General features: G+C 42.0%; 1 protein-coding gene across 1 annotated transcript in view; it reads left to right on the forward strand.

Annotated features, from left to right (window-relative positions):
- Positions 1-1,100: 1,100 nt before the first annotated feature.
- Positions 1,101-21,107, forward strand: part of LOC144791155 (kyphoscoliosis peptidase-like) — a 799,432-nt gene continuing 779,425 nt past the window's right edge. Inside the window, exon 1 of the mRNA XM_078665811.1 lies at positions 1,101-1,164. The gene's annotated coding sequence lies outside the window, so the exon portion shown is untranslated. The remainder of the gene's footprint in view (positions 1,165-21,107) is intronic.

The following is a 21,107-nucleotide window of genomic DNA, read 5'->3' on the forward strand; positions in this document are numbered from 1 at the left end:
GTCCTGCAATTTAACCACGTCCTCCTCCAACTTGCCTGTTCTTTCCTCCACCTCAGTAACTCTCCCAACCACCTCTTCATACATTTTACTAATTTTATGAAGTGAGGATTGAATTTTTTTGTTGGCGTGTCTAGCTCTTCTCTTAGCATTTTGACTCTCAATGCGAGCCTCATCCTGCATTTGCTTTAGAGTGGATAGTAAGACTTCAAAGTTAGAAGGATTCACATCCATGTCTACTTCCTGTGTGTTAGCTTGCCAGATATCAGCATTTATATTATCAGGATCTCCTGTGGACATCACTCGACTTTCCAAAGTGTTCTCCCACTCAAGTCTTTTGTCAACTGATTTCACTGGAGTCTCGTGATGTTCCCTAACCGGGATCTTATGTCTAGAGCTACGCCTTTTGCTCTTACTTCTAGTCTTACTCTTACTCTTACTCTTACTCTTACTCTTATTTTTACACTTGGCTTTGTTTTCGAGTGCAGATTTGCTCTTTTCAGTGGGGACGGAGTTAAACACTCTCTTGGGGCCTTTCTGTACTGTATCATGCTGTATGACAATAGGTTCTGCCTCGCTATCAATAGAGGTTGAGGTGCTGTCATATTCCAACTCTCTATCACTATCTGATCCAGTATCAGATACCGACCCAACAGAGGTTTCCAGCTCTGATTCCGACAGTGGGTCTGGATCCGGGTCACTGTCCTCACTCTCGTCATCTGCCTCATCGTTTCCGGTAAAAAAAGACATCCTCAGTGGGTGAGGCTGGGACTGATACGAGCATACCCAGAACATCTCTATCAGCCATATTCTCAGAGACTATATTGCTTGCCACCGTGTTCACTGCCCCCAAAACCACAATCTTACCCTCACTCCCTTGGGGTAAGTCCAGAAGCGTTGTGTCTGCACCGTCTCATATATAACCTCCTTATGAGCTCCATCCTGGGGTTGTGAGGTGCCAGCTGCATTATCTGCAATATCTGTTATCAGCGCTGCCTCTGCACCTTTAACTGCAGACTTACTCCGACTGCTCTCGTTGCTTTCAGACATAGGATCCGCCTCTGTGTTAGCTCCGCCCCCTACTCCGCCTCCTGCTGAATCCACTGATAACCCCAGCTGTTGTACGGGCTCTGTAACTTCCGCACAGTCATTCACCAAGTCTGCTCGGTAAGTGACGCTCTTCATTGCGCTCCTCTCCTGCTGCTCCGCCAGGCATCTCTCCCGCTTCTCTACCGCGCTGCACAGAGCTCTGAGCGGCGGAATGGTGAAACCTCGAACAGGCTGCTGAACTTGTTGGGGGCATGGTATGGGGGAAAACGTCTCCACAATGGTAGTTTGCCGCAATGGGGTCTCTCTTACCGTTGTCTCACCATCAGCAATCTGGACATCGTTACGTTTTACTGCCAGCATCTTTTTCTTTGCCTCAGTCTCCTTCTCACGGACCTTGCGCAGCTTGCTTTCCTTGGCTGCCTCTCGTCTCTGTTGTGCTTTCACTCATGCTTTCCCTCTCAAATTGGAGGCAGGGACCCCGGGACTATCCGAGTGCACATCATCGTTGTCGCCTTCGTCACCCCATTTGCCTTGTGGCTCCCTGTGCTTTTTAGGTGATCGCACTATCTTGGGTGCCATCTTACTTAGCAGACTCCTCCAGTCAATCCGCCCAGAGTGCGTCAGGCGTGCCAAAAAGGAAAAAACGGCTGTAGAAGAGATTTTTGATTTAGCCTGTAAAATAACATCAAGTCGTAAAGGCCATAAGAAAGATGCTCCGAGCATTGCCTCCGTCAGCTACACCTTGCGTTCTATCCAATGTTAGTTGTATTCACTACCATATAGAACAATAGAGCAGTAGTAAAAGTGAGAGGCAATCCGTGTAAAATAATATACTTCCAAAAACAGTCCGTTAATCCAGTCTGTTAATCCGTTAAATTTCAATTCCATAGAGGGTATTCCATAGAGAGTATCCGTCCTCGTCGTAACAAGAATTCATCATAGCATCATAGCATCGGGAGGAAGGTCTGGTGCGACTGACCCCTACAGCCTCTCGACGGCCATCTTGCCCTCTGTCCATAAGTTATATTTTTGAATTGAACAAATGAAATACCTTGGCCATATGGTACTGATAATTGTGTGCATTGAATGGCACTTCACTTGAGAGCTCGTTTGGCAGTCTTTTTGTGTTTATATCCTTGTTTTCCTACTATATTAATGCCTTTTATGAAACATAGAATCTTCTCTTTCATCTCCAATACAATGATTTGTCCCTTTAGTGCAAAAGGTATTTGTTTGAGGTTGCATATTGCCAGATTCTAAATCTGAGAGCAGTTAATTCACAATGGGTGAAGATGAGATAATACAGAAATAATTTGAGTGTGTATGGTGTGGTGTGTAACAGAGAATGCAGAGAATGAACGTTGCATTTCTGAAATCTTTTGCTTTCAACTGTTAGAGCAAACATAGTTATCAATGGATAACATTCCAAGAGCTCACAGAGTGGGTAAGAGTGATAACTTGAGCAGAAATCAATTCAAACTCAAATGTATTGCTATTTTTTTTTTGAGTGGGCATATCTTCTAAAAAGATGTTGTTCAAATTGAAAAAGATACGATGACTTTGAAGTGGAGCAGAAATAAAGTTTTCGGGCCATATTTATTAATGCTTTGCACTGGGTTTTCATTACTTTTGCAATGCAACCCAATGAAAGTGTGTTTTTCTAGGATTTACTATCCCATTCAAATAGGTATTTGAGTTGGATAGCTTCACAAAGTAATGCAAAGTTGCACCAAATGCTGCTTTGCTTTACTGCTCGTCAAGGTGGCGATCCAAGGGTGGTACATGGGCATTCCGAAGCATCAAGTTGTGAGTGTTGACACAAATCTTTATCTACAAACGTTAATAGACAGGGATTTGTGCCAAAATATACAACTCCTCAAGGCAGTAGTAAAGAGCAGAAATGTTTTAATTATCCCACTTCTCTACTTTGCATGTGTGTTTCATTGTACAGCACATATTCGAAGCAGGAACATTGTTAAAGGATAGTGTATGTAGAGGACAGGTCCCCTTCCAGTGTTAAAACTATTCCTTACAGAGTACTTTTACCCTTGCACTATGCTGCTAGGGTGTGTTTGTTGCATATGGCAGCCTAAAGTACAGCAGCGCAGTCGGGGGGAAAAAACAATGCCATATCTGCTCTCTCCCTTTCAAGCTTTGCAGCGCATTGCAGCAACATTCATTGATGCGGTGCGTTGCATGATTTTTTTTGTAAATGTGGGCTCTAATCTTTCAAGATTTTGGGAGGATCACAGCTACTGATATAGAGAAGTCATTGACATGTGACCTGCTTAATGCTAGACATAGTCAAGTTCAACCTAGGCTTTTATTGGTTACACATAAGCATAGTACAGTTACTTATGCTGACCCTGTCAATTTAAAGGAATCCATTTTTAGTTACAGAAGAAGAAAAGGATACCTCCACACAAGGACTAGCATAGATTTTATGTTGTACATTTAGTCATGTTTATGTTATGGTTATTATAATTATTCTAATATTCCACTTGTGTTTTCGAAGTTCAATTTAATGTTAGGCTTGTTGCATAATCTTTTTGTTTTTGCTTCTTCTCAATAGATTGGAATTACCTTGTGGTGTAGGTGTTGCCTAATGATATTTGGCCCTTTGTCAGCCTTTGTCTTTCTGGGCAGAGTTTGGGCTAGTTCTGTCTTCATTAGGCCTTTACCATAGTTTGATAATTGTGTTATTATTGTACCTTTGCTGCCCTTAAATTCAGAAATTGTATTTCCTTTTGTCTTCTGTGTTCTTCTGTCTTTCTTTCCTTTTCTTTCATTCTTTCTTTTCATGATATTTTTCTTTATGTGATTTTGTTTTCATGTAATATTGATTGTCCATATTTGTATATTTATGTTAGGAGATGGTTCGTATAACCTCATGGAATATCATCGGTCAACATAATCAGGTTAAACATCATAAAGTTTTTATCTCAGATGTTTAGCTTTCATAGATTACTGCAAGAACAGATCTAGAGTCCCTAAAATTAAAAAGTGCATTGGTAGATAATGTTGTTTATTCTATAGTCTTAGGTATAAATAATGGGATTGCAATACTTTTCATTGATCGCTTCAGACTGTTTTGAATTCTCAAGAGAAGGATTGAGAAGGAAAAGGGCCATTCTCCCATGTAAAAGTTAATGGCATTCTAATATCTATGTAACCCTTTTACACTCTGATTGCTTCTCCACTCACACTTCATATGTGATCTCATGAAAATGGGATCAAACGAAAATTTGAATATCCCCACTATGACAATTTAAAACAATATTGGTTTCTTTATTAGTCGAGAAATTGGTAGCTCCAATCAAAGAGCCTGACATTAATCACATTACATAAACTTGTTACAAAGTTAAAAACATTATAACAGCATTTCTTAAAAAGTTTTTTCATAAAAATAACCCACTTAAAACATTTTCATAACTTAATGTGCAGTCAAAAATACCCCACTAAGTACTGAAAGTATTCAATTTAAAGAAAGAAACATACTATTAAGTAAACACAAACTGGGAGAATATAATAGAAAAACACAATGTATTTTTGTCACTAATCTGTTTGGTTCCTTTTCTACAATACAGGGTATTTATAAGGATTCAATATCCACTGTACCCATCCCCGCTCAACAGAATTAGTATATCTAAGTCCATCAATGCGTTTTGGTGGATTTCATTGACACCAACCACCTTCTTGAGGGCAAGGAAACATTTTTTTATCCCACAATTTAAAGAAACACTTTTACCTATTAGAAAATATTAAAAAACAGGGCTAAACCCACAATTCGTCACCTTTTAGCGATAAACACAAAAGAAAGAACAATGATGGGTTCTACATTTTGTTACAATATATAATTTTTTACAAAAGGAGCATACTCTTTCTATACCCAGGATCTATGTATAGTAGAGACATTACAAACCCACCATCATATTAATAATTAATGAGTGACCCTTAAATATAAATTATAAACCATACATTATCAATGGTTCTTTCTTCCTGTACCACAGTTTCAATGAGAGCCATATTTCCAAACTCCAACTCATCAATATAAATTACAAGTTATTCAATATCAGTGTATCTTTCTTCCTGTACCAAAATCTCTATGAGGGCCATATTTCCAGTCTCCAACTGTGGAGTAGTGTGGCTCACTGATTAGAGGCGGCAGACCCGGGAGCAGAAGTTGGCCCGGGACCAGGGTTCAATTCCTGACGCGGCAGGGTCGTGGACTTGGGTCAGCGGACTCGATAATTCTCGCTTCGGTGCTTAATCTAATCAGGGGTTCCACTCGGCAACTCTGGGCATTAGCTTGCCTAATCTCCACAACGGCCCCATCAATTCTGGGGATGCCTGGCTCCACCTTGGGGACTCCCAGCAGGGACCATCCCACAGGGAAAGCCAGGACGGGTTCCCCAGAGTTATACAGCGCCAGGAAACCTATGGACGGGTAGCAGTGCGCTTTACAAGCTCAAATACATTTACATTTACAACTCACCATTCAAATCCTCACAGTCCTTTTTTCCTTTTTTGGGTCTTTTTAAGTCTATGTTCCTTCTGTAAAAAAGTACATAACGGAACACGGATTAGGACCCCCCATTGCTCCTTCCTTTATGTTTATCTCAAAAAGGTGAGGAACTATAGTTATATCCGTCTTTTGTTTTATGTTAAGTGCTTCTTAAAATTGTGGGAGATGCACTTAGATATATTAAGTCTGACAAGCGGTGAAGGATACAGTGTATATTCATTTCTTAAAGATCCCCTCTTTTGTGAAAATGGAACTAAACATATTAGTGACAAAAAGACAATTGGGTTTATCTATTGTAATCTCCCAGTTTGTGTTTACTTTAATAATATTTTTAACTCTGTAACAAGTTTATGTAATGTGATTAATGTCAGGCTCTGTGCTTGAATCTACTAATCTCTCGACCAATAAAGAAACCAATATTATTTTAAAATATAGTGGGGTTACTCAAATTTCCATGTGATCGCATATGAAGTGTGAGTGGAGATGCACCAAGTGTGTAAACGTTGTGGATGGTTTTATGTGTGTACCCAAAGGGAAATTTCTTTTTGACTTTATAGTCTGATACAGTGCTTTGTCCCTGTGGGAAAAGTGAGGCCCAGCTCTAACGATTTTGATTCTATTTTCTATTTCTAATATGTAGGTCCCCACTCCTTATGTTCATTTTGGCCTTTTATTAAGGAAAAGTTATTACTTATCCTTTTAGCTAGGAATGTATTCCTAATAAAATGCATATATTGTTTCAAAGTATTATAACACAATAATTTAAATATAAATATGCACCTAGCTCAAACATCAATCTAGCCCCAATAAGAGTCTAAAAAGTGTATATAGCTTGAAGTGGAAGGAAAACGTACACACCTATCGAGTATACTGAAGGAAGAGAAATGTCTTCCGGGCTTCTGCAGGATGGAATGAAATACTGGTTAAAATAGTTACACTATAGCTTGTGACACAGTCATAACTAATAAGTATAAGAGTGTGTCAGTTATCAAGGGGAGGGAGGGCCTATCTTTTTGAAGGAACCACATATAGCCAAGAAAATTTTGCCACAGAAATGGCTTTGAAAACCTGAGAATATGAAGGGCCACCCAATGACTATGAACTACTAGCTGCCTATATATAGGGGCCAACCAAGTACAATGTGAGGAGGAATATCCTGGACAAACAATCAGAACATGTGGAATACTGTCTTCTGGAGGATTACAAACCAGACAATGGGTAATCCCTCCACCAGCCCAGTCAGAGGTAAACATTCTAAGAGGTAAAGTTCCTACACAAAACTAAAAATACAGCTTGCTATCCATTACAATCGACATCAAGTGCCAGAATGGCTTCAGCCCACAAATGAGCTTAAAATCAATAAAGTTGCTAGTAGGTTTGAAGCAAATGGCTCAACTGAATTCCTCAGCCACTAATGTTGAGCAATATTGCCTTCTTCAAGAGCACCTTACAGAGAAAATTTGCACAGTCCAGTTTGTCCCACAAATCGTGCATCTCCAGTAAATACAGAGCCTGCTTGATTTTCAAGATCCATAAAACATTATGGAACTGGTCTGTTTTCATAACATCATTGAGACTTTCAACATAATGGGCAAGTTCAGGGGTGGTCCATAAACGTCTTCAATACTATAATGGATGCAGTCAGATTTTACCCGACACCCCTGTCATGCCCAAGTCCAAGAAGAGAGGATATAATGGAATACTAAAATGAAGGGAGACAAGATTACAAAGGGATTTGATTCCGTTCTAATCAATTCATCATGTTTGAAAAAGCCCCAGAGTTCAGTTTGTCTGACTTATTGGCTCCCATATTCTATGCCCCAATATGAACATGGTTGTGCTACTTCTAATCCCCAAGGTACCTTTGTATAAAACATAATATGCCTTATTCCTAAATCTGGAAAAGATAGGTCCATTTGTAAGAATTATTGGCCAATATACTTAAGTAATATTGTTTGAAAAATATATGCTATAGTTACAGCTATTTGGTTACACATCCGTTTCCTAATTGGATTAAATCAGAGCAAGTTGGGTTTGTTGAGGGTACACTGGCATCCTACAATGTTGGAGAATTTTTAAATTGTAACAGCAGTACAACTTTGATGAAATCTTCCTTTGCAACATTATCATTAAATGCTGAGTGACACTTTGATCAGCTTATTTTGTATTTTATGTTAACGGCTTTAAAATGGAATGGTATAGCTTATATTTTCTAAACATTGGCTCCTTGTTATATGTTTCCTATCTGTTCTATTTTGTGAACAACATCAATTCACCATATTGGTCATTAAAGGAGGAACCAAACAGGGATACTATCATTCTCCTCTTCTTCATATATTTATCTTTAGAAACGTTTAAAAGTCAAAATCTAACGAAACACTAATATGGAACGGTTCCATTGTGAATTATAGAATTAAAGTATTCTGCTTATGCTGATGATGGTTTGCTAAATAGAAATATGAATAACCAGGACTGTTAGCTACATGCCTTCTTTCCTGAAGTTTGAAAATTCTACTATGCCTTCGGACATAAGCTAATTCTGAGTAAATCAGAAGTTCTTCCCTAACCAAATTTGGCTTTAAAGAACAGTATATATGCTATGACTTTATTTGATGTATTGAAAAAAGAACATATTTGAGTATTCCGTTCTCTAAATCTGTTATAAGTAGTTTAAAATATATTCTATAATATCTTGTGCATAAATTTGAATCACTAGTATAAACATGGTCTCCACTTTATTTATCTTGGGAGCGTAGATGGAATCATATTAAAATTATAATTTCACCAATAATTGTATATTCAGTCTCAATGTTACTTGTTCATATACTATAATCCTCCTTTAAAAAATCAGACACTTTTTGGTCTACAATTGTAAGGCATACTAAAAAACTGAACCTTATTTTTCATATTATCATCATACCTCTTCCTACAGACAATTTTACTTTTTGTGTACAGGAATCACATTCTTATGAATCGCCTTTTTGGGTTGACTTACATAAGCCATGCATCACTCCCTTTGATTTCTAAGAGTCCGATGGGTCAAACTTGGTGAACTAACAGATAGGATACCTCGCTCCCACATTATTCTCCATGTTCCTCAATGATGTGGCCAGTAGACTATTGGACAGCAGGAATGATTCTCCCGTTATGACTGGCATGAAAGTTCTGATCCTGTTCTTTGCAGATTGCTCTTTACTCATCTCTACAACAACAATGGGTTTACAAATCTTAGTCGATAAATTCTTTGCATTTTGCAGGGATAGGAGCCTGAGAAAACACGAGTGGTCAAGATTGCATCCAAGCCTCCCGAAAGGGTGACATTTTTGACTATCTTGGGATAAGACTAAGGGCCATATGTATCGAACCTTTTTCCCGTTTGGAAACAGGCAGATTCTCAGAATTGGCCCATATTGTGAATCGGAAAAAGCCTTTTGGGATGTATCATCCCACAAAGCCATTGCAAAATAGAAATTACAAAATGTGTCATTCTCTATTTTGCAAATGCAATTAAAGAATTGCAAATAACGATTCCTTAAATGCAATTCTGGAAGCACCAGAAATTTGCTATTTGGCCTTAAGGAATTGCAAATTACCCCCAACTAGAAGTTGGTGGTAATTTGTGATTTTCTTTAAAAAATAACTTTTTTGATTTTTTAAAAGTGCCACGAGCAAAATGTGCACACATAAATATTTAAGGGGTGCAACAGGGTGTCCTTTTGGCACCCTGGCAACCTTAATATTGCATTCTCAATTTGCGATTCTCTAATTGGTAATCGCAAATTGAGACTGTCTTCCCATTCATTCCTATGGGCCTTCTAGCCCATAGGAATGAATGGGAAGGTATTCCTTATTTGCGAATCTCAGAATTATGTCCCGCATGCCTCAGAATACAAGAATCCGAAGAACATATTCTCTTCCTCTGTAGCAAATATCAACAGATCCGGAGGTGGTGGATACGACCAATCTCCTTAAACCTTACAGCCAGGCGATACAGGGTTGCTTATAGAATCCTGAAAACAGACACCTCTGGCTCAATAGTTTTTGCTGTAAACCATGTCTTATTCTTCTTCTGGATTAATCACCAGATGTTCCTAACCTAGGGGTCGATTAGGATGGCGGTGAATCCGCATCCTCCGGGCCAGCGGAAGCCACCACCGGCCCGGAGGATGCGGATTTACTGCTGCGGTAAATGAAAAGACCCCCGTCACATTAGGATGGCTAGGGGGTCATCGGCGGACGGGAAGACCGTCCGCCACTTTTCCGCCGCGGTCGCCTTCTGACCGTGGCGGAAAAGCTCTAATATGGTGGCGGTGTCTATCAGACGCCGCCAGCCATATTAGGATGAGCTTCAGGACATGCCTTTCCGTGCCGCCACGGAGAGGCATACGGTCTTTACTTTGGGGGCCCGTTGCGGGCCCCCAGGGTGAAGGGGGCGTGGAGGGTGTACATGGGGGTACCTATGGTACCCCCCTGCATTTGCATGCACAATGCGGCATGCACCGCGTGGTGCCTGCCGCTTTGTGCATGCAAATGCACAGCATGCATATTTAACTTTGCGGCGGGTGCTGCTTAAAGCAGCACCCGCCGCAATGTTAAATATACGGGATGTGACCGCCAGGGTGGCGGTCACATCCTAATTCCACCGGAGGGACCGCCACTGCCCCTGCGGACGGTCCCTCCACCTCTGGGGTGGCGGACGGACGCAGGTCCGTCCACCATCCTTATAGGCGCCCTAGTTTGCAATGACTTGTGAGTATAATCGAATTAACCCGTCTGTAAAAGCGATGGCCATAGGAATTGAAGAATTGTGTCCTGTACAATAGATTGTATTTTTATATACTTTTAAGCAGTGCAAGTTTTTAATTGGAAGTTTGATGAATTGGAAGTACGATTGTTTATTGTTTTTATTTCTCGTTTTAAATTATTTTTTATTTATATTTCAATCTATGAACTTTATTCTATTGTGAAGACTGGGAAATGATGGATCTTTTTTGTACACTTTGATGGTTTAAAAAACAACTGAACAAAGTTATTATGAAGTCATTTATCACTCCCTATGCTTTCTAACGCTTTATTTCTGTTTTGCAAAAACATCTCTCTGTCTCTTTTCTAAAACATTTGTAGGCTATATCAAAGTTTTGTTTATAGTAAAAATACGATTGATAATATTGCTTCCTCACCTGTATAGCATAATAAATATATTAAGATTAATAATGAGACTGTTTTTTTGAGGAAATATTTTGAAAACAAGTTTTTTTGGCTACATTAAATATTTGATTATGATGAGTGGTATCACTTTTTCCAGTTGCAAGACCAATACATATCCCAAAGTCATGATTAAATCAGTATAATATTTTAAATGAAGTTATTTCTATTACTTTCTTAGATGCACCTAAGACAATGCAAACTACTCACTCCCAAAATACCATTGATTAGCATAATATAATTTTGTTTCTGTCAAGCTTCAGCTACCTGTTCTTCTTTGAATACTCTAATCTTGATTATATTAAGGGTGAAATTGAGCTGCATTGGAAGCAGATATTATAAAATCATCTACACCACTAATTTGGAACAAAAAATTGTCAATGATTATTTCTAACTCATGTGCTTCCAATGTTACTCAAATCTTACATTTTCTTTACAACAGGAGATTATTTACCTCATTTTCCATAAATATCCTTAATGCTGGAAACTTAGCTTTTTGCTAGATTTGTTCTGATTCACTTGAAAAACGTACACATTTGTACTTTGAATGCAGGGGCGTAACACAGGCCCCTGCAGCCCCCGCGGGCGGGGGGGCCCTCACCCTCCAGGGGGCCCCGTCAGCACCGCACTTCTGCTGGGGAGCTCTAGATTGAGTCCGGAGGGGGTCCCTTCACGTACCCTGCAGGGGGGCCCCCTCAAGGTTCGTTACGCCACTGTTTGAATGTAATACAGTTAAGTCCTTTTGGAACGTTATTGGAGAAAATATTAATTCCATATTTCAAACCAATACTTCTCTTTCATTGCCAAATATGTTTTAGGGAATTTAGCTGAATATATTAAATGCATTTCCTTGAGAGGTAACTCATTGTATTTTTGAAATATGTTGTATTCATTAATCAATACTGTTAATTGCTGTTTGCCTAACATGTCTACAAAAACTACTAAACTGTGGTTGCTTTTGACTATATAGCAAAGCTTACATATCAACAAATGTATAATTAAGCACAATGAAGTTGCTTAATCTTCTTGATTACATTATCAATTTCTACAATTTTTCAATAATTTAGCTAATGCATAGTTTTGCCATTACATTTCCAATAAGTTTGTATCATATTTTGTTGGGAAACAACCTTTACAACAACTCATTCACCACGAAGGGCCTTAACCACGACTCCTTAACAACGACGGAACCTGAATCACGAGTCTTTTAACCACTAATGCATTTACAACTACCTCTGGCCAGTAGATAGCATTCTTGGATTGTATATGAAAGATGTATTCCTATTGCTAAAATGATGGTTGGCTGTATTTTATATGGTTTTGTAGAGTGGATTTTTTTTTTACAGAATAAGTTTAGGAACCGTTTTCTAAAATAAGGTTAATTTTAGGATTTAGGGTGAGTATGGGTTTTTGAGATTGCAAGGGTAGTTTTAGGGTTTAGGGTACTCCACATACAGCAAGTAACTAGGCCGCTAGCAATGAAAGCCTCAATGCTGACACCGCAGAATATGTTAAAATGCTGCATTTCAGAATCGACAAACAAAATATTTTCATCAAATATAAGATCTATTATACTAACCACCACATTATAGTTAAGGTAAGTATACATTTAATATTCTTAAGTCCACTTCTATATACAAAGACAAGAGTATCTTGATATGTAGATGTGGAAATAAGAATAGTAAATCTGTACTTATATACACATTCACTGAAAAAACCATAGGTTTCAGGGGTGTGATAGTTAGTTGCACATTTCACTCGTACAAAGCCATAGAAATTCCCCCGTTATAGTTAGTTCAGCTAACTATAACTCGCGCGCCCTCAATGCACTTCTGATGACGTCACATATTACATCACACATGACATGGTCAGTGACATCACTCATGACATCACTGATGAAATCTCAAATGACATCACTGATGACATCATCCAGTGAATGTGTGTTTTTCTGAAAATTAAATATGTTTTATATATGTACATCTCAAGGTCGATGGAAGAATAAATGGGTATATGAGTGTCTAAATGGATGATTTTTTGGGTAAAATTGATTGTATAACTGACTAAGTGTATCTTAGTGAATACATGGGTTAGTGAGTAATGTTTAAATATGTAAATATCTGAATAAGTCTCTCACTTTGAGTATAAGTGGATGCATGGTTTGGTGAGTAGCTACATGAGTGTCTATATGGGTTATTAGTTGTTTTTTTGAGTATCAGTATGAGTGTCTTAGTGTCTATATGGTTAGGTGGGGGTTATTACTTAGTGCATACATGCATGAAAGAGTTACTCACTGTTTGTATGTGTTGAAGACAGCATGTATGCAGGACTGTATGGGTGGGTGAGTGTGTGTATGGATATGTTAGTGAGTGAATGACTGTCTCAATAGTGTCTTTATGAGTAACTACATGTGTTTTAAACTGGTATATGTGAGTATTGGTGTATGTGAGAGTGAGAGATTGGAAGAGTACCTGTATAAATAAGTATGTGTTTCTATAAGTGATTATTTAAGAGAGTAAGTATGTGTAAGTTTCCGTAGAAGTAAGTGTGGTGATGTGTGTATAACTGTATATACATGTAAATGGATGTTTGATACTTTGTTTGCATGTGTGACTATGTGTGTGAGTAACTCTATGGATTTAATTGATCTTATTTAGATTTTATAATAATTGTGTAAATTGTGTATGTGCTTTTATGAATTCTTGGAGTTCGAATACAACTCTATGGATGAGTGTCAGTGTGAAGCAGGATGTATAGGTTTATGAGTACATATGATGAGTTAGTACATTTATGAGTGACTGTATAGAACTGTTGGTGAATAAGTGGATGTGTGTGTAGATCTTGGAATTACTGAATAGGTGTGTTGTAACTGGTATTGGTATCTCCATTGTTTTGACTGTTCCCATGAGGCACAGGGTCAGACTGATTTGCATATGGCCATGTCTGAACTGGAGTGGCAGAGTGGGCTAAAGAACGGTGATGATTAAACTCAGATCTGTTGACTGGGTGTGAGTGTTTGATTGGTTCAGATGCTCCGTCCATCACCACCCCCTTTTGTACCGCTTTGTTCGCCATAAGTTGACAGGGTATGCTCAGACGTGAGACCCTTGCTCACTTTGCCACTGGATTCAAGCAAGCCTGGCTGAAGACGGCTGTAATGTCAGAAACCGGTCCTAGGAAGCTTGTTTCCGCTCCAGGGAAGGCATGGCTTGGCAGTTCGGGCAGGACTGTTCCCATGAGGCACAGGGTCAGACTGATTTGCATATGGCCATGTCTGAACTGGGGTGGCAGAGTGGGCTAAAGAATGGTGATGGATTAAACCCAGATCTGTTGACTGGGTGTGAGTGTTTGATTGGTTCAGATGCTCCGTCCATCACCACCCCCTTTTGTACCGCTTCGTTTGCCATAAGTTGGCAGGGTATGCTCAGAAGGGAGTCCTTTGCTCACTTTGCCACTGGATTCAAGCAAGCCTGGCTGAAGACGGCTGTAATGCCAGAAACCGGTCCTAGGAAGCTTGTTTCCGGTCCAGGGAAGGCATGGCTTGGCAGTTCGGGATGGACTGTTCCCATGAGACACAGGGGCAGACTGATTTGCATATGGCCATGTCTGAACTGGGGTGGCAGAGTGGGCTAAAGAACGGTGATGGATTAAACCCATATCTGTTGACTGGGTGTGAGTGTTTGATTGGTTCAGATGCTCCGTCCACCACCACCCCCTTTTGTACCGCTCCCTGTTCAAACAGGCACCAAAGAAGCATCTTGCCGATCTGCATTTTCGAGGCTCCCACCGGATCCTGACGAATCTGCGACACAGGACTTGGACTTCCAGACTTCTCCGAGGCTGTCACAAGTCCCCAGCAAAGCTGAGACCTGTAGCTATCACAAGAGATGTGGGACTGGAACTCCTGGACATCCTGAAATTTTGCAACTGCACCTACTTCCCTAAGTTTCCCGAAGTTGTGCATTGGGCTATTTGTTGCCCTTGCCCCGAGCACCTTTCGCACTGAAGCTGAGAGGCCTACACTCCACAAGAGTTCCAAGGGTCCCGTTTTCTTCACCACAGTTTGAGGCTCCATCGCGATCTCTAGTCCGTCCCCACAAAGGACAATACTTTGTTCCTTGAGCTTTCCTGGTTGCTCCAGATGTGCTCTGACTCCCCTTCAAAGGGTGAGTCCCTCAGACCTTGCTGGTCTGCACCAAAGCCAATCTTTGCATCTTGCGTGGATTGCTGTTGCCAAGGCTTGTTGGGTCCAATCCGGATTGTGACACTGCAGCACTCGACATCCTTCGTGAGACAGCTCAAATCCAGCTCCTGGTCATCGTCGACGCCTCCTGGTTCTCGTAGCTGAAGAGTCAATCTTCATCTCTTTCACCTTAAAGCACCCGACATCGGCTGGCAACTTCCTGTTCACCTCTAAGTGTCCTTAATCTTTAAAACTGTAACTTGTTCGTTCTCCATAGAAAGTCACTAGTGATTCGCGGCTGTGTTTAGACACTGTACATGTCCCCCGTGGGTCTCCTGCGTCCCTACCTTGGGTGGTTCCTGGTTGCCCAATCAGTTCTACTGGTCCTAGGCCTGATTTCTATCCCATACGTGGTTCTTATACCACTATTTTAGTATATGATTTGTGAGGCCCCTAGGGCAAAACGTATACTATGCTATTTACTGTGTGCTATTTAAAGTTCTTGTATTGTACTTTTGCCTCTAGCCTCATAATGAGACTAGAGGTGTTGTGTTTAGAATAAATACATATATATCTGATATATACCTTGTCTGGTGTACTTTCCTTTGATCATTCAGGAGATTGTAGACTGGTAAAACAAGCTGCTTTACACTCCTTCAAGACTTAGCCTGAAGGCTGCTCTTCACAGCTACCACTAGGATAGCTTTCTATAAAGATTGTCTTAAACCTACCATCAATAAGGGTCATTTGGACTGGTGCAAGGTGCCCACTAGAATAGTGGACATCATATGCCAGGCCATCTTCTCACATTGGTGTGCAGCGTGTGGGATTCAAGCTTGCATTGTTTTACCAGATAATCTTGAGAATACCATTTGAAAAAGCACTAAAGGTACCAGTAGGTACATATAAATCAAGCTTAGAATACAGTAAGTTATGTGGCTCTCCTTTGCAGACTAAGGTAGAAACACGCTCCTGACTGTTAGAGAAGAGGATGCTGACAATTACAAAGTCTTGAAGAGTGCTCTGATTGATGAGTTTGGCCTAACCACTGAACAGTATAGGTTGAAGTTCAGAGACACCCAAAAAGCTTAGACTCAAGACTGGGTGGATTTTGGTGATTGTGCTACTAAGGCTCTGGAAGGATGGTTACTGGGCAGCAAAGTGCAAGACTTTACAGGATTGTATAATTTGATTATGAGAGACCAGATCCTTAATAATTGTCAGACTAGCTTTTACACCAGTACCTGGTGGACTGTGATCTGACCTCTCCCAAAGAATTGGGAAAGAAGGCAGACAAATGGGTCAGAACCAGGGTGAAGCCTAAAAATCAGGGTGGTGACCAGAAGAAAGATTGTACCAAGCCATAAGAGAAAGGTGGGGATAAATCTAAAGATAAATCCACAACAGGGCCCCAAAAATCCTCTGAAGGGGGTGGGTCCCAAACTCCTTCCTCTCCTACACTGGAAAACTGACAGCAGTTGCCCAAAAGCCAGCAATAATGAACATATTCCTCCAAGTAATACTCCAACACCTCCTGTTACTACTAGTAGTAATCCCCCAGGTGGTGGGAGTGCCCCTAAAAATTTGGTTGGGTTTTCTTGGGGAACTCATGTGGACTCTGGCCTAACCAGGTCCCCTACTACAGCAACTCTAGTCTGTGATGGTGGCATGAGGTTTGCCAATTTCACTGCTTGTCCCAATACCTTGGGTAAGTACAGACAGGAGCCCCACATCAATGGTCAGGCAGCTGTGGCCTATAGGGACACAGGGGCTAGTATCACCATGGTGACAGAGAGACTAGTACCCCAGAACAGCTTTTACCTGGGTTTATATACCAGGTGACCAATATTGATGGAGTCAGGCCAGATCATGCCATGGCAGTAATAAATCTCAGCTGGGGAGGAGTCACTGGCCCAAAGAGAGTGGCAGTGTCCCCAAACTTGCCTGTAGATTGTTTACTAGGCAATGATCTAAAGAAATCAGCCTCGGGTGAGGTAGAACAGGAGGCTCATTCCAAAATGGTAGGCCTTCCTGAAAATGTTAGTGGGGCTGTGAGGGCCACAGCCCAAACCCAGACATATTTTAGTGTTGTGAAGCCTGAAACTATGGATCACTCCACTCAGACAGAGAGCATTGGGGAGGAAGAAGAGTCTCCCTACCACCAGACTTCAGGTGAGAGTCAGCCTCCTCAGAGAACTGGCCCTTCCCCTTGTGAAGGAACTGCCCCAGAGGTAGTCAGGCCTGGCCTGACAGAACCCATGATGACAGTGGACCCTTCCAAAGTGGTACCCAGTCTGGAGCAAGTAACATGCCCCTCTCTACCCTACCTCAGTCAGCCCAGGGCTGCAGAGGTCAGGGAGATCAGTGGACATGGCTCCCTATCCAGAGGAACCCGCCCTTCAGCAGATATGGGGCACCCAGTCTAGCAGCCCTAGCCAAGTGAAAATTCCTCAACCTTCTGAGGGATCCCCCTTGCCCTTGGGTAGGGACCTCCCCCAGATGGACTCTGTTGGGCCAAGACAAACCTGGGACCTAGTGGTTCCAAACCTGCCCTGTCCCTCCTGTGTTCCAGCCAAAGGGATCCAAACCCCAGCTGTAGGCAGCCAGAGGTTGACCCTGAGAGCACAGTGGAACTCAGTCATGGAAAGAATGCCATTTATGGTGGACAGTGATTTGAGGAAGCTGGGTCCAACCTTAGTGGGGCCTCACTTCAATAAACAATCCCAGCACCAGCCTTTTACTTTGCCAAAACACCCCAAAGGTAGTGATTCCCTATGGGGGACCATAAGGCAGGGGGTAACCATGCTAGTGCAGGTACTTCCTTATATGGCCACTTAGTCAATATAGGCTCACCTGGGCAAGGTTAGCCTTATCTCCTTTCGTTTGGTGGGAGTTGTGTAGGAAGGTGGAATCTGACTATATGTTTACCCACACTTTTTGCCTGGTGTTTTCCTGGTTTTCGACTTAGTTGTACTGGGACCCTGCTGTTCAGGGCCCCAGTCTATCTGCTTTCTCTATAAAATTGATTGCATGTACTTTAGGTACATACCAGATTGGTTACTGAGTTACCTTGTGAGCCTCTAGTATATGGTATCCTAGGTGCCAAGGGCATCAGTACCCCAGAGACCTACCAGAGGCTGAGGCATGTATTATGCCACCCCTGGGAAGCCTTCCAAAAATGACCCCACAGGTCTGCAATTGCAGCCTGGGTAAGTTGGTGTAAGAACCCCTTACTTATATATAGTATACCTATATCTACCTATATATTTAGACACATATTAACCTATAAGTCACTCCTATGGCAGGCCTTGACAATCCTGAAGGCAGAGTGCTTGGTTTTGTGTTAGAGGGTGCCCTAGCATGAGCTGAGCCCCTCTGCAGCTTTCGAAATCCCTTCCTTATAGCTGTTCTATGATATAGCCATACCATATACTCTTAAGTGCATTATAATCCTTGCGGTTAATGCTAACTTCGGTTTGGATTTATCAAAACATGTTGTGTTTGGTGTCAAACACTTTGGAATCCTACACCCCGTCAGTTCTGGCGGCAGGGGTAGAATTCCACCCTTCTAGAGGGAGAAGACATGTACACACTGGTACACCTGGTTAAAGTTAAACAGAGCCTCAGCATAACAAAATGGATGCTGCTGCCACAGACATGAGTCTGACCTCCTGCTGCTGGACGAAACTCCGGTGGGGAAGGCCTGGACAATACATTTCCTGTTCAGGTAGGTGCCAGCACATTCCCAGACAGGCTTTAGTGTATTGGGGCAGGGTGTGTTGCATTCGGTGAATGCTTTTCAGACACTGCCTGGGGCACACAAGGTGCTCCATGCATTCCCCAGTTAAAACCGGTTGCTGGGGCACTCAGCCCCAGCTCTGGCATGAAACTGGGCAAAGGGGAAGGGGTGTAACCACTCCCTCCCCAGGCCCTCCCATAGGTGGCACCCTAGAGTAAGTCCAACCCCTAAATTTAGTATAAGTATAGGAACCCAGTTCCTAGGGCTTTAGAATTACCCTGGCCGAAACTCTGAAACATAAATCTTGGACCTTCGACATTCCACGTCGACTGGAAGACGGAAGAAATCTCCCTTGAGGTCAAGGAGTTACCTCCCTATTCAAACAGGCACCAAAGAAGCATCTTTCCGGTCTGCATTTTCGAGGCTCTGACCGGATCCCGAAGAATCTGCGATACTGAACTTGGACTTCCAGATATCTCGAAGGCTGACACGAGTCCCGAGCAAAGCAGAGACTTGTAGCTATCACGAGAGACGTGGGAACGGAACTCCTGGACATCCTGCAATTTTGCAACTGCACCTACTTCCTGAAGTTTCCCGAAATTGTGCATTGGGCTATTTGTTGCCCTTGCCCGAGCACCTTTTGCATCGAAGCTGAGAGGCCTACACTCCACGAGTGTTCCGTGCGCCCCGGTATTCTTCACCTCAGCTCGAGGCTCATTCCTGACCTCTAGTCCATTGGCTAGTGGGTCCCCACGAAGGACAATCCTTTGTTCCTTGAGTTTTCCTGGTGGCTCCAGACGCGTTCTGACTCCCCTCCAAAGGGTGAGTCCCTTAGACCTTGCTAGTCTACACCAAAGCCAATCTTTGCATCTTGCACGGGTTGCTGTTGCCAAGGTTTGTTGGGTCCAATCTAGATTCTGACACTGCAGCACTCGACATCCTTCATGGGACAGCTTGAATCCAGCTCCTGATCATCGTCAACACCTCCTTGTCCTCATGGCTGAAGCGTCAAGCTTTACCTCTTTCACTTTAAAGCACCCGACATCGGCTGGCATCTTCCTGTCGCCATCTTGGTCACTGGCTAGTGACCCAGACTCTGTCCCCTCTGCTTTCAGGTTCTTCAGATCTCTGATCCACCCTTGGATCCACCCGGACACTTTTCCTCTGGTCACCTGCAGCACTTCTTCACAGCTCTCCATTGGGATCGACAACGAAACCCGACACCAAAAGACACCTATGCACCGGGCTTCCCTGGGTGAGGTAACACAAGTACTCCGGTTCACCCGTGGGTCTTGACTCTTGAAGTGTCTAAGTCTAAAAGGGTTCCATCGCAGTTCACCTCTAAGTGCCCTTAATCTTTAAAATTGTAACTTGTTAGTTCCCCATAGAAAGTCAATGGTGATTCGCTGCTGTGTTTAGACACTCCTGGTTCTCGTAGCTGAAGAGTCAATCTTCATCTCTTTCACCTTAAAGCACCCGACATCGGCTGGCAACTTCCTGTTCACCTCTAAGTGTCCTTAATCTTTAAAACTGTAACTTGTTCGTTCTCCATAGAAAGTCACTAGTGATTCGCGGCTGTGTTTAGACACTGCACGCGTCCCCCGTGGGTCTCCTGCGTCCCTACCGTGGGTGGTTCCTGTTTGCTCCAGACGTTCTACAGGCCCTAGGCCTGACTTCTATCCCTCACATGGTTCTTATACCACTATTTAAGTATATGGTTTGTGAGTCCCCTAGGGCAAAACGTATACTGTGATATTTACTGTGTGCTATTTAAAGTTCTTGTATTGTACTTTTGCCTCTAGCCTCATAAAGAGACTAGAGGGGTTGTGTTTAGAATACATACATAAATATTTGATATATACCTTGTGATGATGTACTTTTATTTGATCATTTAAGAGATTATAGACTGGTAAAACAATCTGCTTTGCATTCCTTCAAGACTTAGCCTGAAGGCTGCTCTCCACAGCTACCACTAGGATAGCTTTCTATAAAGGTTGTCTTAAACCTACCATCAATAAGGGTCGTTTGGACTGGTGCAAGGTGCCCACTAGAACAGTGGACATCATATGCCAGGCCAACTTCTCACATACTGGTGTTAACTGACTCTGACTAACCAGACCTAGAGCCAGTGGTATGCTAAAAGACACTAAGAAATACAGTGAACACACCTACATACACTAGGGAACACTATGCTTTGGGGTACCCCTTTGATTAGCATGACCACCTCTGTAAGCCCCTACTATATAATAGCGAAGGGGGGTTAAAACCACCTCTTAAAACACGCCACAGGGTATGTTTGCGCACTGGTGAAGGGAGGGGGGGCCTGAGATGACATGTGTGCAAACACGCCCTGTGGGCATTTTAATTTGGGGGATAAAGTCCTCTTGAATCCTGAGGTTCGCTGGGGGACA

This window comes from Lissotriton helveticus, chromosome 11 (assembly GCF_964261635.1).
Source record: "Lissotriton helveticus chromosome 11, aLisHel1.1, whole genome shotgun sequence".
NCBI classification, from domain to species: Eukaryota; Metazoa; Chordata; class Amphibia; order Caudata; family Salamandridae; genus Lissotriton; species Lissotriton helveticus.